The sequence below is a fragment of the Carassius gibelio genome, chromosome A17 (genome assembly GCF_023724105.1).
Source record: "Carassius gibelio isolate Cgi1373 ecotype wild population from Czech Republic chromosome A17, carGib1.2-hapl.c, whole genome shotgun sequence".
Lineage (NCBI taxonomy): Eukaryota > Metazoa > Chordata > Actinopteri > Cypriniformes > Cyprinidae > Carassius > Carassius gibelio.
In genome coordinates, this window is record NC_068387.1 from 5,241,353 (window position 1) to 5,255,787 (window position 14,435).

At 45.4% G+C, this 14,435-nt stretch overlaps 1 protein-coding gene across 4 annotated transcripts in view; it reads left to right on the top strand.

Moving 5' to 3' along the window:
* LOC127933244 (proline-rich membrane anchor 1-like) overlaps positions 1-14,435 on the top strand; it is a 222,009-nt gene that overhangs the window by 64,135 nt on the left and 143,439 nt on the right. The window lies entirely within an intron of this gene.

Consider the following 14,435-nt stretch of genomic DNA (forward strand, 5'->3'; position numbering starts at 1 on the left):
ATTTAAATCAAATTTTTGTGCAAAGCATCTTGAAGAAATGTTGAAAATGGCCTGTCCCTCTGTATGATTTTTCTACTTCTACTTGCTATCGAGGGCAAAAAAGTCAAACTATTATAAAAAAAAAAAAAAACATATAGTATAATGAAGTGTCAGTTCATTAGTCATAACTGAATTTTATTCTTAACGTGTCAAAAAAAAAAAAAAAAAAAAAAAAAAAAAAACACAATTTAGTCGGGTCCCTAGGTTCTCGTCAACCCTGTTACTTTTTATGAAAACACCTCTTTAATAGACTGTTCCATTTACATTTACATTTAATCATTTAGCAGACGCTTTTATCCAAAGCGACTTACAAATGAGAACAATAGAAGCAGTCAGGTCAACAAGAGAACAACAACAGTATACAAGTGCCATGACAAGTCTCAGTTAGTCTAGTATAGAACGCATAGCCAGGTTTTTTTTTTTTTTTTTTTTTTATTAAATGAAAAAGACAAGAAAGGGAAAAGTACTGGTGTTAGTAGGTTAAGTGCAGGCGAAAAAGATGATTCTTTAGATGTTTCTTGAAAATGACTAAAGACTCAGCTGTACGAATTGAGATTGGGAGGTCATTCCGCCAGCTGGGCACAGTCCAGGAAAAGGTCCGTGAGAGTGATTTTGAACTTCTTTGGGATGGCACCACAAGGCGTCGTTCACTCGCAGAGCACAAACTTCTGGAGGGCACATAGGATTTAACCAGTGAGTTTAGGTAAGATGGTGCCGTGCCAGTGGTCGTCTTGTAGGCAAGCATCAGTACCTTGAATTCGATGCGAGTGGCTACTGGTAGCCAGTGTAACCTGATGAGGAGAGGAGTAACATGAGCTTTTTTTGGCTCATTGAAGACAATCCTCCAGGAGAGGATAGAATTGAAAACATTTAAATAAAAATGTAATCAATTAATTGTAAATGTTTAGTAAGAGAGGCTAATATTTCACTCAAAATTGAATTGAGGCGTTTCATTTTTATTTCCATACATTTTTCTTAAAACAGATGATGCTGGGAGAGTGTCATTTGGAAATGAACGTATTCATCCGCTAAAAAAAAATATAAAAAAATAAATAAAAAAACTTTCAATATTCTCAATTCACAAACACTCTTAATGTAACAAGGGGGGTTTATCTTTCACAGTATATCAGATTTGTTCTATATATGTATTTACAACCTTTTCAAAAAATAATTAATATGTTGGTAACAGGGTTGACCAAAAACACACATTAAAATTGGTTATATGAAGAAAAAAAAAATAATTATAAGATAGCCTGAGATGGCACGGAACATTTTCCTTAGAGGTAAGGATCTACTTCATCCAAAAAGGGGCTTAAAGATTTTCAAAACAGTACTTTGAAAATCAAAAATTGGGAAATGGCACGTTTTCTTATAATGACACGAATGCTGAAAGAGGTGGATATTTATCTATGTTCTTAGAGCTATCATATGAAACAACACTTTTAGCTGTCTGTTATCAGCAGTGAAGCAGGTTCTGAAGTAGCCTTGAAGCTTCCAGGGCAGAAATAAAAAAATAAAAAACATATAATTATTTATTGTTATATGATTAAATATAACACTTAGAGGATAGACAGACAAACAGACTATATGGTAATACAAATATAGAGGAAAAAACAACAATAGATGCTGTCATGAAACACCATGAAAAGGCAACTGCTGGACAGCTGGGACAGGCCAACAATTCCAAGTTGGCGGAACTGAGGTTCCAACTGAAGAAAAAGGAAACCTGTTTGAGTTTAGAGTTGTCTAATAGAGAGGATGAAGGAAAAACATACAAACCCTGCCCCTGATTTCATCCAAACCCTGAATTTTTTTTTTTTTTTTTTTTTTTTGACTTTTCAAAATATTGTGGAAAGCGAAACACTGTATAATTTTATTTGCATCTGCATCCAATGGGATTCCTGGCAAGATGGCGGATAGGGTGCATCGTATGTTGTGAGCTCTCGAGGACTGTCCCAGTTTTTGTTTCATGTTACACTTTCCAGTCCATACAATTCGTTCCTTTTGAAGTTGAATATATTAAGAATCTGAAAAACAAAAGAAAACAAGGTGCACCATGACTACAAAAAAGAATCTTGCTTCATGCCGCAGTAACGAGGTAGATGATGGCCATGAGTATGCTACGAGGATGGAAGTTTCCACTGAGAATACTAAAAGAAAAGATCCTTTCTCGCTGGTAAAGAAGAGGAACAGTTAAGAGGAAGGATACGGGGACAGAAGGGAAAGAAGGAATGAATGCAGTCTTAGAAGCGATAAAGCAGCTAACGGATAAGGTGGACATACTAGGTACTCAGATACAACAGAGTTCCATCATGTTAACAAGTATAGCCAAGGCAGTTGAGTTCAGTTACAGTCTTCGGTCTGCGAAGTATCGGCTTTAAAGAAAGATCACGAGGAGTTGATGGAGCGTGTCTTGGAGCTGGAGAGATACAAACGCCGATGGAATCTGAGGATTCGTGGTCGAAAGGAAAAGGAAGGTGAAGACATACGTGAGGCGGTTGCACAGTTGCTGGTGAAAATCTCCCCATCCTGGTCCTCGAACATCAATCACATTGTTGATTCGGTTCATCGAATAGGCAGACGTGAAGGAAATAAAACAAGGCATGTCATCATTCAGTTTACTCAGAGTATACACCGAGATGCACTGTGGAGAATGACAAAGGACCACTCGATCCGCAAAGAGCTTCGTATCAACTTCATCGAAGACCTCTGCGAAGCCGACAGGGAGACCCGAGCTGCTCTGTGGCCAAAGATAAAAGAAGCTAGAGATGTGGGTACGCGTGCACTTCAGAGGAGGTGTTGGATATATAAATGGACAAAGACTTACTTAGGAACACATAAGGTATATGAACAAATGCTTTAGAATTTAAAGCTTGAAATAACCTTTTGATTAATACAATTTGTTTGGAGGGTTATTTTGCATTGAATGCAGTTTGAAGGGACAGTGCCTGTTTGGGCTTTCGTTTCTACATTTTTTCAGAAGTACATTTTTTCGATCGGATTAATATTTGTTGGCAGTTGCCAGTTTTGTTTATGAATAATTTTGTTTTTTCTTGTATTTCACTTAATGTTAGGGTATTAAGAGAGAACACTTAGAGAAAATCATTATTTTTGTTTTTCAAGGGCGAAAAAGCACAATTTATTTTGTTGCAAGAAACACACTCCAAACAAGAGGATGAAAGATTTTGGATAAATCAATGGGGAGACAAAATCCTTTTTGATCATGGGTCCACTAGATCAGCAGGGGTGGCTGTTTTGTTTTGTAACCCACCTGGTTAACTAGTGACATCTGGATTCAGCAATAATGGGCACTGGTTAATCTGTGTCATGAATATGGATGGCCATTATTTTATTATGGTCAATATTTATGGTTTCAATAACGTAATCCAAAACAGACAGTTGATTTCAGATGTTTCCAGTGTTATTGTATACCTTAAACTAAAATATCCAACTGCTAATACAATTATGGGTGGTGATTTTAACATGGTCAGTGGTGAATGCCTTGATAGCTATCCCTCCAGATGTAGCCTTAGTTCTTATAACCCTGTTTTAACCGATTTTTGTCGTACTCACAATTTGCTGGATCCTTGGTGCTTTAAATATCTTAACATGAAACAGTATTCTCGGTTTAAGCCAAATAATGTAGTAAAGTCAAGAATAGATTTTTGGCTAATTTCAGTTTCTATTATTAATTTTGTCAGTGATTGTTGTATGTCTACAGCTCTTCTTACACATCATTCTCTTATTAAATACATTTTTAAACCTCCTGGTGTTAGCCTTCAAAATAAAGGATATTGGAAATTCAATTCTAATTTATTAAAATGCCAGTCATTTGATGAGGGTATTAGGGCCATGGTCTCTAATGTGATGTCTGACGAGTTAATAGTGTCCTATATCTCCAAATGGGAATATCTTCAATTTAAAATTATGGAATACTCAATTAATTTTGGTAAAACACTAAATCGAAGTAACAAATGATCTGAATCTAATATTATTAAAGAAATAAATGTATTTTATAATAAAACATCACCTACTGATAATGAAAAACGAAAACTACAAAGTCTTCAAAACAAACTTGATGAAATCTATCTTTGTAAAGCAGAAGGAGCTTTTATCAGGTCTAGGGCTAAATGGATTGAGGAGGGGGAAAGGAGCACTTCCCATTTCTGTCGGTTAGAAAAAAGAAGGAAAGAGAACCTTTCAGTTAAAGCCTTATTGATCCAGGGCCAAGCAATTACTGATCAAGCTTCAATCACTAAGGAAGTGGTTTCCTTTTACAGTAACCTATATTCCTCAACCTTTTCTCTGGATGATACAACATCCTTTTTTGACCTTATTAAAGACTTTATTCCCCATACAGATGATGATTGGGTAGCACTGTGTGATGCAGATATTACATCTGATGAATTAGATAAAGCAGTAGGTAGTTTATGTCTAGACAAATCTCCAGGTTGTGACGGCCTCACTGCAAAGTTTTATAAGCACTTTTGGAGCACACTTAAAGAACCTTTTATGCTTATGTTAAAAGAAGCAACAGAAAATATGACATTTCCATCCACCACGAAACAAGGTATAATAACTTTAATCCCCAAGCCTGATAAAGACCCTCAAATTTTAGATAACTTTAGACCAATTACATTATTAAACACCGATTATAAAATTGTGACCCTTATATATGCTAACAGATTAAAAATGTTTTTACACAAAATTATAAGTGAATCTCAATCTGGCTTTATGAAGGGAAGATCTATACATAATAATATTCTATTAGTTTTTGATATTCTAGATCAGTGGTTCCCAACCTTTTTCAACTCTCAGCCCACACAACCAAACACATGTTTGCACGGCCCACTGCAAAAAAAAAAAAAAAAAAAAAAAAAAAAAAATTAATATTTAAAAAAATGACCCCGCTATTGTTGGGTTAATAACTTATACTCAGAAGCTAGATTGTTAACTGTCTTTATTGAATGCCCTGGCAATGAACCGAAAAATAACTTGGGCTGGCACCACACTTGGTACAACGGATGTTGTTCTTTAGCATATGCAGCAAAAATATAAATGATAAATTGGTGGTTTATTCTTAAACCAATCAGTGAGCTCGAATAGTGGAAGCATAGTTACAGTTTAATATTTAAACAATTAATTTTTTTCTTATTTAATTATATATATGAAATGTTGTTAAGTTATGTGTATCTTAATATTTAAGACTACAGTAGAATGCACATATGCACATTGCATCTTGAACATTTCTGTCTATCTTAATATTTAAGACTACAGTGTACTTTCATGCACATTATTACTATATTTAATTCTACAGTATACATCTTTGTTGTCCTATTTCCCCATTTCTTTTTATTATAACAACAGAACTGCTTTCCATCTTTATCAAAAACTCAGCGATAGCCCCCACTAGAGGTACTTGGTCAGACACTTATCATCGGCCGATTTGCAGGTGATACTGCATTTTTTATAAAGCAATTATCAGAAGTCCCCAAAATACTACAATCTATTCAAATGTTTCCCAAAGCTTCTGGTTTAAAAATAAATCTGAACAAGTGTGAATTAATGCCAGTCCATCAATGTCAATTAACTGAGGCTAATAACATCCCTATAAAATCTAAAGTTAAATATTTAGGCATGCTTATTTCAAAAGACTCCTCTGAAAATGAACTTATGAATGTGTGGAATACAATAGATAAATGTCAAATTAAACTCTTATAAGTTTATTAGGTAGAGTATTTTTGACTAAGATGGAAAGTATTTCGAGGTTAATCTATCCAGCATACACAATTGCTGTTTCAAATAGAGCTATTAAAAAAATCAATCAAATTAACTTTGGCTACATCTGGAAAAAGAAGACCCATTATATGAAGAAAGTAGAGATGATAAAACAATATAAAGAGGGAGGTTTACAAGCTATTGATTTTGACTCTATAAACGAGACCCTTAAAATGAATTGGTTAAAATCCCTTTTAAATAATAACAGTTTTTGGTTTCATATTCCCAGAGAGCTATTTAAGAAATTAGGAGGAATAGAGTTTCTTTTAAGATGTGACTTCACTGCTCAACGTCTCCCAGTTAAATTATCCCAGTTTTACCAACAGGTCTTGTTATATTGGAAGATTTTATATAACCATAATTTCACACCACACAACACACCATTATGGAATAACAGATACATTACAGTTAGAAACAAATCATTGTATGACAAGGATTGGATGGAAAAAGGTATTTGGTCAGTGTCCCGTTTAACTGAGGATAGTGCTATTATATCATATGACAATTTCTGTTTTAAATATTTTAATTACAGTCGAGCTAAATTTGAATCTATTGTTAAAGCTATTCCTAACTCTGTTATTTGTCTGATCAAAGAAACTCTTCTTTATTCGAACCCTATGACCCTGTGTTCACCTCCACTGTTAATTGAAGGCTGTGAATTTAAAGGAGGTAAACTCTCCAACAAAACTATTAGAAATATGTTTAATAACATTTCTTATCCTATCGCAGTCTACAGAAATTCGATTTCTTCTAATTTCCAGAAAGATATCATTCATATTCTTAGAACTAAATACATAACATTTCCTTTATCTCCCAAGATTAAAGAAATTCATTTTAAAGTGTTAAATGGGATAGATCCATCCAGTGAGTACTTAAGACTTAGATGTGGATTTGATTCTAATAAATGTATATTTTGTGATGATATCGAAACTACGGATCACCTGTTCTTTCATTGCTAGCATGTGGATGCTTTATGGTCTGATATTCATGACTGGCTTTACCCAAAGATACGTTACCTGGTCAACTTCACCCTAAAAGACATTGTCTATGGACTTGTAATGAATAATAACAAAATAGATTTTCTGGTCAATAGCATCCTTATGCTGGGAATATTCATAAATCCAGATTCTTGAAAGTTAAACCAGCCTTTTATGCATTTCATAATGAGTTTCTTTTGTATTCCAAAGCCCTTAAAATGATGAAAAAGAAAAATGCAATACGCATGTTTACTACTATTATGGAGTATGATTTACAAGAAAAACCCTAGCCCCGCTCCTAGATTATTATTTACATTTTTTCTTCCCTTTTTCCTTTTGTTCTCTCTCTTTCTGTTGTATGTAGATGAACCTATTCTATTCTGTACATTGTAATGTGAAGATGTATTGATTTGGCCAAGAGGTTTGTACATTAATGTTTGTTCAATAAAAAAAAAAATCTGCATCCATTGTATTTCGTGCTGTTTTACTTCCTTTTCTGGGTCAGAACATCTACGTTTGGTAGTTTCAGCAGTGTATAGTGTAAATGCAAAAATCGGATACGGGATACTTTTAAAAGATGATGTAAGCGGGTCGTCAAAAAAATGATTTACACACTACAGCAGGCCCGGTCAGAGTGAAGGTACACAGAACCTACAATTTTCACCGCACTGGCAAAGCTTATTTATTATTTATTTATTATTTATTATTATTTATTGTGTCCCGTGCCCAATTCGAAGCTGGGATAGAGTATGAGAAAAGAAAGATTGGTTCCCACAAGACAAGGGAAAATGAGCAGGAATGTGAGCGCAGACAGTGGTCGTGATTGAATTGTGTGGGAACGGCAGGTGTAGAAACACAAAACTCACACACACACACACACACTGACAGGAGGAGGACAGAGTAAAGGTACACAGGGCCTACAGTTTTCACACTTTTATTAGCCTTGAAAAAATAATTAATTGTATAATTTTTATTTTGATAAAAAAATGAAAACGGGTCCAACAGACCCCGAACACCATACAAGGGTTAAATGTGTTGCGTTCAACAACTCATATGCTTGTCTATAAATATCATGCTCTAATGTCTTCAACTGAGTTTGATCTTTTAAAAACATGTTTCAATGCATTAAGCCACCTTAAGAGTTTAAGAATGTCTCTGAAGTGCTGAAATGTCAATTTATAGAATGTCTCGAATTGTAGTACACGCTCATTTATTGAACTGTTAATGTGATGCGTTCCAGACAACTATTATATTATATTATATTATAGTATATTTTATTATATTATATTATATCATATTATATTATATTATATTATATCTGGGTTGTCTGGAGGATAATATATTGCCATTTTACTGCCCTGCCTTTGGGATTATAAATTATCCCCTGCCCCCGGGGGGCTATCGGCCCGTGGGTAGTGGCATCTGAAAGGGGGCCTCAGAGTCTACCACGGTCCCGAGTTTGAAGTCACTGGGTCTCGGCCTCGGCCTGATATAGCCGTTCAAAATTTCGAACTTTGGGGGGCGCTATCCCCGGCTGTCGGGCGGCCATCGGCCCATGGGTGGCGGCGTCTGATAGGGGGTCTCAGGGTCTACCGCGGTCCCAAGTTTGAAGTCCCTGGGTCTCGGCCTAGGAGAGATATAGCCATTCAAAATTTCTAACTTTTGGGGGCGCTATCCCCGGCCACCGGGGGGCTGTCGGCTCGGGGGTAGTGGCATCTGAAAGGGGGCCTCAGAGTCTACCACGGTCCCGAGTTTGAAGTCCCTGGGGCTCGGCCTCGGCGAGATACGGCCGGTCAAATCTTCGACCTTAGGGGGGCGCTATCCCCGGCCCCCGGGGGGCCATCGGCCCGCGGGTGGCGGCGTCTGATAGGGGGCCTCAGGGTCTACCGCGGTCCCGAGTTTGAAGTCACTGGGTCTCGGCCTCGGCGAGATACAGCCGTTCAAAATTTCGAACTTTGGGGGGCGCTATCCCCGGCTGTCGGGCGGCCATCGGCCCATGGGTGGCGGCGTCTGATAGGGGGTCTCAGGGTCTACCGCGGTCCCAAGTTTGAAGTCCCTGGGTCTCGGCCTAGGAGAGATATAGCCATTCAAAATTTCTAATTTTTGGGGGCGCTATCCCCGGCCACCGGGGGGCTGTCGGCTCGGGGGTAGTGGCATCTGAAAGGGGGCCTCAGAGTCTACCACGGCCCCGAGTTTGAAGTCCCTGGGGCTCGGCATCGGCGAGATACGGCCGGTCAAATCTTCGACCTTAGGGGGGCGCTATCCCCGGCCCCCGGGGGGCCATCGGCCCGCGGGTGGCGGCGTCTGATAGGGGGCCTCAGGGTCTACCGCGGTCCCGAGTTTGAAGTCCCTGGGTCTCGGCCTCGGCGAGATACGGCCGTTCAAAATTTCGAACTTTGGGGGGCGCTATCCCCGGCCCCCGGGGGGCTGTCGGCTCGGGGGTGGCGGCGTCCGAGAGGGGCCGACGGGCCCTATCAACGACCCGAGTTTCAAGTCGCTAGGCCCCGGCGTTCCCGAGCGGGCCCCGGTCGAACATCCAACCACCCCGTCTCCGGCGGCCTTGCCCAGGATGGTGCGCCTTTCCCGGGTAGAGCTCCGATTTCGCCCGCGACCCCGGAGGTCGGCCCGATAGAGGATGCCGTTTTTACCCGCCATCGGGGTGATGACAAAAGCGCTTCGCAGGCTGAGCTCCAGGGGCTTTTTCGAGCGACCCAGGCCCAGCGTGGCCTCCCCCTCCTGGGCATGAGAGTGAGTTGGCGCCCCCTAGTCTGGTTCTCTGTAAATTTGAAGGTTGAGCTCCAGGGGCTTTTTCGATCGACCGAGGCCCAGCGTGGCCTCACCGTCCTGGGCATGAGAGTGAGATGGCTACCCCTAGTCTGGTTCTCTGTAAATTTGAAGGTTGAGCTCCAGGGGCTTTTTCGAGCGACCCAGGCCCAACGAGGCCTCACCCTCTCGGGCATGGGGGTGAGATGGCGCCCCCTACTCCGGTTCTCATTAACCGTGGAGGATGAGCCCCAGGGGCTTTTTCGAGCGACCCAGGCCCAACGAGGCCTCACCCTCTCGGGCATGGGGGTGAGATGGCGCCCCCTACTCCGGTTCTCATTAACCGTGGAGGATGAGCCCCAGGGGCTTTTTCGAGCGACCCAGCCCCAACGAGGCCTCACCCTCTCGGGCATGGGGGTGAGATGGCGCCCCCTACTCCGGTTCTCATTAACCGTGGAGCCTGAGCTCCAGGGGCTTTCTCGAGCGACCCAGGCCCAACGAGGCCTCACCCTCTCGGGCATGGGGGTGAGATGGCGCCCCCTACTCCGGTTCTCATTAACCGTGGAGCCTGAGCTCCAGGGGCTTTTTCGAGCGACCCAGGCCCAGCGAGGCCTCACCGTCTTGGGCATGAGAGTGAGACGGCTCCCCCTAGTCTGGTTCTCTGTAAATTTGAAGGTTGAGCTCCAGGGGCTTTTTCGATCGACCGAGGCCCAGCGTGGCATCACCGCCCTGGGCATGAGAGTGAGATGGCTACCCCTAGTCTGGTTCTCTGTAAATTTGAAGGTTGAGCTCCAGGGGCTTTTTCGATCGACCGAGGCCCAGCGTGGCATCACCGCCCTGGGCATGAGAGTGAGATGGCTACCCCTAGTCTGGTTCTCTGTAAATTTGAAAGTTGAGCTCCAGGGGCTTTTTCGATCGACCGAGGCCCAGCGTGGCATCACCGCCCTGGGCATGAGAGTGAGATGGCTACCCCTAGTCTGGTTCTCATTAACCGTGGAGGCTGTGCTCCAGGGGCTTTTTCGAGCGACCCAGGCCCAACGAGGCCTCCCTCTCCTGGGCAATAGAGTGAGATGGCGGCCCCTACTCCGGTTCTCTGTAACCTTGGAGGCTGAGCTCCAGGGACTTTTTCGAGTGACCCAGGGCCCAGCGTGGCCTTACCCTCTAGGGCATGAGGGTGAGATGGAGCCCCCTACTCCGGTTCTCATTAAACGTGGAGGCTGAGATCCAGGGTCTTTTTCCGAGCGACCCAGGCCCAATGTGGCCTCACCCTCTTGGGCATGAGAGTGAGATGGCTCCCCCTAGTCTGGTTCTCTGTAAATTTGAAGGTTTAGCTCCAGGGGCTATTTCGAGTGACCCAGGCACAGCGTGGCCTCCCTCTCCTGGGTATGAGGGTGAGATGGCACCCCCTACTCCGGTTCTCAGGTCGCTGGGTGACCAGTGGCAGGTCATAGGCTCCGGGGCCTCTTCGGTGGGAGACCTATCCGACCGGCCCTCGCCCTCATCGGCCTCACTCGGCAGGTCGGAGGCCCTGGAGGAATTCGGTGTTTAAAAAAATGACCAAGTCGAAGATGCGGGCCTTGGCCAGACATCCACCCTCCCCAAGGCTCCAGGGCAGGCCGGGAAAGGCGTCTCAGACCCGGCCACCGTCAAGATTCGCCCGCGACTCCGGAGGTCGGCCCGATAGGGGATGGCATTTTTACGTGCCGTCGCGATGTCGGCGAACGCGTCATTTTCTGGACTTAGGTTCTGGCGCGTATCGCAAGAGAACGGATCGAGTGGAGCACGTTGCGGGCCCGATCTAGGACCCTGCCTGGCCGCTGGCCGTTATGGGCGGGTGCGCCTAGGTGGCACGGTGAGTGGAAGTTACGGTTTCGATGAGGGCGACACACCGTGTCCAGCACATGCTCGCATGAGACGGGGGCCCGACCCCCACTTTCTTGGGAGACTCAGAAGGCCGGTCTATCATAAGGGTCCAACACCGGCGGTCGGAGAGGAGGCGTGTCCTCCTCCTGTCCACGCGAAGCACACTTTTCCCGGTTACGGCCTCGATCAGTGGCCAGCCACCCCCATAACCCCCGAGTGGGGGAGGTCGCCGCACGTCGCCCTATGAGCGGCCGCGCCGCGTGGGTTCCACCCCCAGGGTGCGACACCCACTGCGGAGTGAGACCCGTGTGTAGGAAACAAGCGCGCTGCGGTTGTCCAACCCACACCCCCTCCTGTGGGCTACCAGGTTGATCCTGTCAGTAACATATGCTTGTCTCAAAGATTAAGCTGTACAGGTCTAAGTACAAACAGCTGGTACAGTGAAACTGCGAATGGCTCATTAAATCAGTTATGCTCCCTTTGATCGCTCCACCCGGCACTTGGATACCTGTGGCAATTCCAGAGCTAATACATGCAAACGAGCGCCAACCCTCCCTCACGGGTGGGGACGCGTGCATTTATCAGATCCAAAACCCATCCGGGGTCGGGGATCCGTCCCCGCCCTGGTCTATTTGGTGACTCTAGATAACCTTGGGCCGATCACATGCCCCCTGCGGTGGTGATGACTCTTTTGAATATGTGCCCAATCAACTTTTGATAAATACTTTAGGCGCCTACCATGGTGACCACGGGTAACGGAGGAATCAGGGTTCGATTCTGCAGAGGGAGCCTGAGAAATGACTACCACATCCAAGGAAGGCACAAGGCACATCCAAGGAAGGCACCAGGCACGCAAATTACCCATTTTCAACTTTGAGAGGTGGTGATAAAAAATAACAGGCTCTTTTGAGGCTCTGTAATTGAAATATCTGTATCCTAAACACATGTGAGTGGACCCTCGGGTATGCCCTCCCCCTGGGACCTTGAACTGAGGTGTGGTACACCTGTCAAACTGTAACACAGGTGTCCTGAAGTGAGCTCATGGAGAGAAAACCTCCCATGGAAGATGAGAGCAAAAGTTCACTTGATCTTGATTTTCAGTATGAGACCGGATCGTGAAAGCGGGCCTCACGATCCTTTTGGCTTTACAAGTGTTAAGCAGAAGTTTGTGGAGAACCCAGTGCTTAAATGACCCGTAGACTACCTGATTCTGGGTCAGGGTTTCGTGTGTGGCAGAGCAGCTCACTTGCTGCGATCCATTGAAAGTCAACCCTCGATTCAAGTTTTTTTGTCGGCCGAGGAAGAGGCCCAACCGGTGCGACCTCGGTTCGACACCCCCGCCGGCGTCCCGGGGGTACCAGTGGCCGGGGCGGACGATGGGATGATACGAAGAAGTCGATGGGGGGGTGACCAGTGGCGAGGGGGACCTCTCCAGACCTCTCTGGATGGAGAGTCGGCGCCAGACTCTCCATCCAGACCCTGGAGGTCCCAGGGCAAGACGGCCAAAACCTAAGTCGATGAGGGGTGACCAGTGGCAAAACCCTAGTGGCCCACTGGGCCTACCGAGCGCGACCGCCCCCGTGTCCTGGAGCGGTCCGGTGCCCGAGTTATAAGGTTACAGATCCTAACATTCTGGGGGGGGGGGGGGTGCTATCCCCGGCCCCCTGGGGAGCATTGGCTCCGGGGAGGTGGCGTCTGAAGGCGGGCCTCGGGGTGTACCTCGGTCCCGAGTTTGAAGTGCCTGTGGCTCGGCCTAGGCGAGATACAGCCTTTCAAAATTTCTCCTTCGGTGGCCTCTATCTCTGGCCCCCTGGGGTGCATCGGCTCTGCGGTGGCGGCGTCTGATAGGGGGCTACGGGGTCTATCATCGACCCCCAGTTTGAAGTCCCTGGGTCTCGGCGATGGCGAGATACAGCCGTTCAAAATTTCTCCCTCGGTGTGTCTATCTCTGGCCCCCGGGGGTCCTTCGGCTCTGTGCTGGCGGCGTCTGATAGAGAGCTGCATGGTCTAAAATCGACCCGAGTTTGAAGTCCCTGGGTCTCGGCGAGATTTAGCCATTCAAAATTTCTCATCCGGTGGGTGCTATCTCCAGCCCCGTAGGGGTCCATCGGCTCGGGGGAGGCGGTGTCTGACGGGGGCCTCGAGGTCTACCTTGGTCCCGGGTTGGAAGTCCCTGGGCCTCAGCGAGAATTTCCAACCCCTCCCTCGCCGGCGGCTTTGCCCAGGACGGTGCCCCTTTCCCGGGTAAGGCTATGATCTCGCCCGCAACACGGTCTCTCGCCGTTTTCTCCGCAGTGCGGGGGTCCCAGGGGCTGAATCTCGGGGGACACATAGTGGGCCTTGGGGCCTACCGAACGCCCTCACCCCCGAGTCCCTGGGCAGTCCAGTGCCTCAGTAACGAGGGCACAAATCCTGAAGATTGGGGGGGCCATATCTCGACCTCCCCAGGGGTTGGGGACCTGGAGCCAGTGGCATCGGATAGAGGTCTCCAGTGTATAATTTTGCTCTGAGTTTGATGGAGTTTGCCCCTGTTTCGTGGGAGTTACAGACTGTCGAATCTTGGGACCCTTTGCCTTTGGGGGTCCGTGACTCCGGCCCGAGGGGTCTATCAACTCGGAGGAGGTGGCGCTAGAGAGGCCCCGTCGGGGGCTATCACGGAGCCGAGCCTCAGGTCTCTAGGTCTCCCCCGTCCTTCCGTTTGACCACCAAAAATACAGGGGGGCCATTTCTCTGGCCCCCGGGGGGGTGGGGCCTCGGGGCGGGTGGCATTCGGTAGGTCTCCTGGGAAAGTTTGAGATGATGAACTAAAGAATGTGAGAAAGTTCAGGCTTTTATAGGTTATCCATTGGGTGGTGCTTTGACAAATGCATGTAGCTACTGGTTTGCGAATGTAAAAAAAAAGGAATGTGGACCAACAAATCCCGCATTCGTTTAAACAGTTTTAATTTGTGATTTATTGGCTAAAATAATTTAATAAATCAGTTCCTGAAACATTCAGCAGTTTACCTTTAAGAA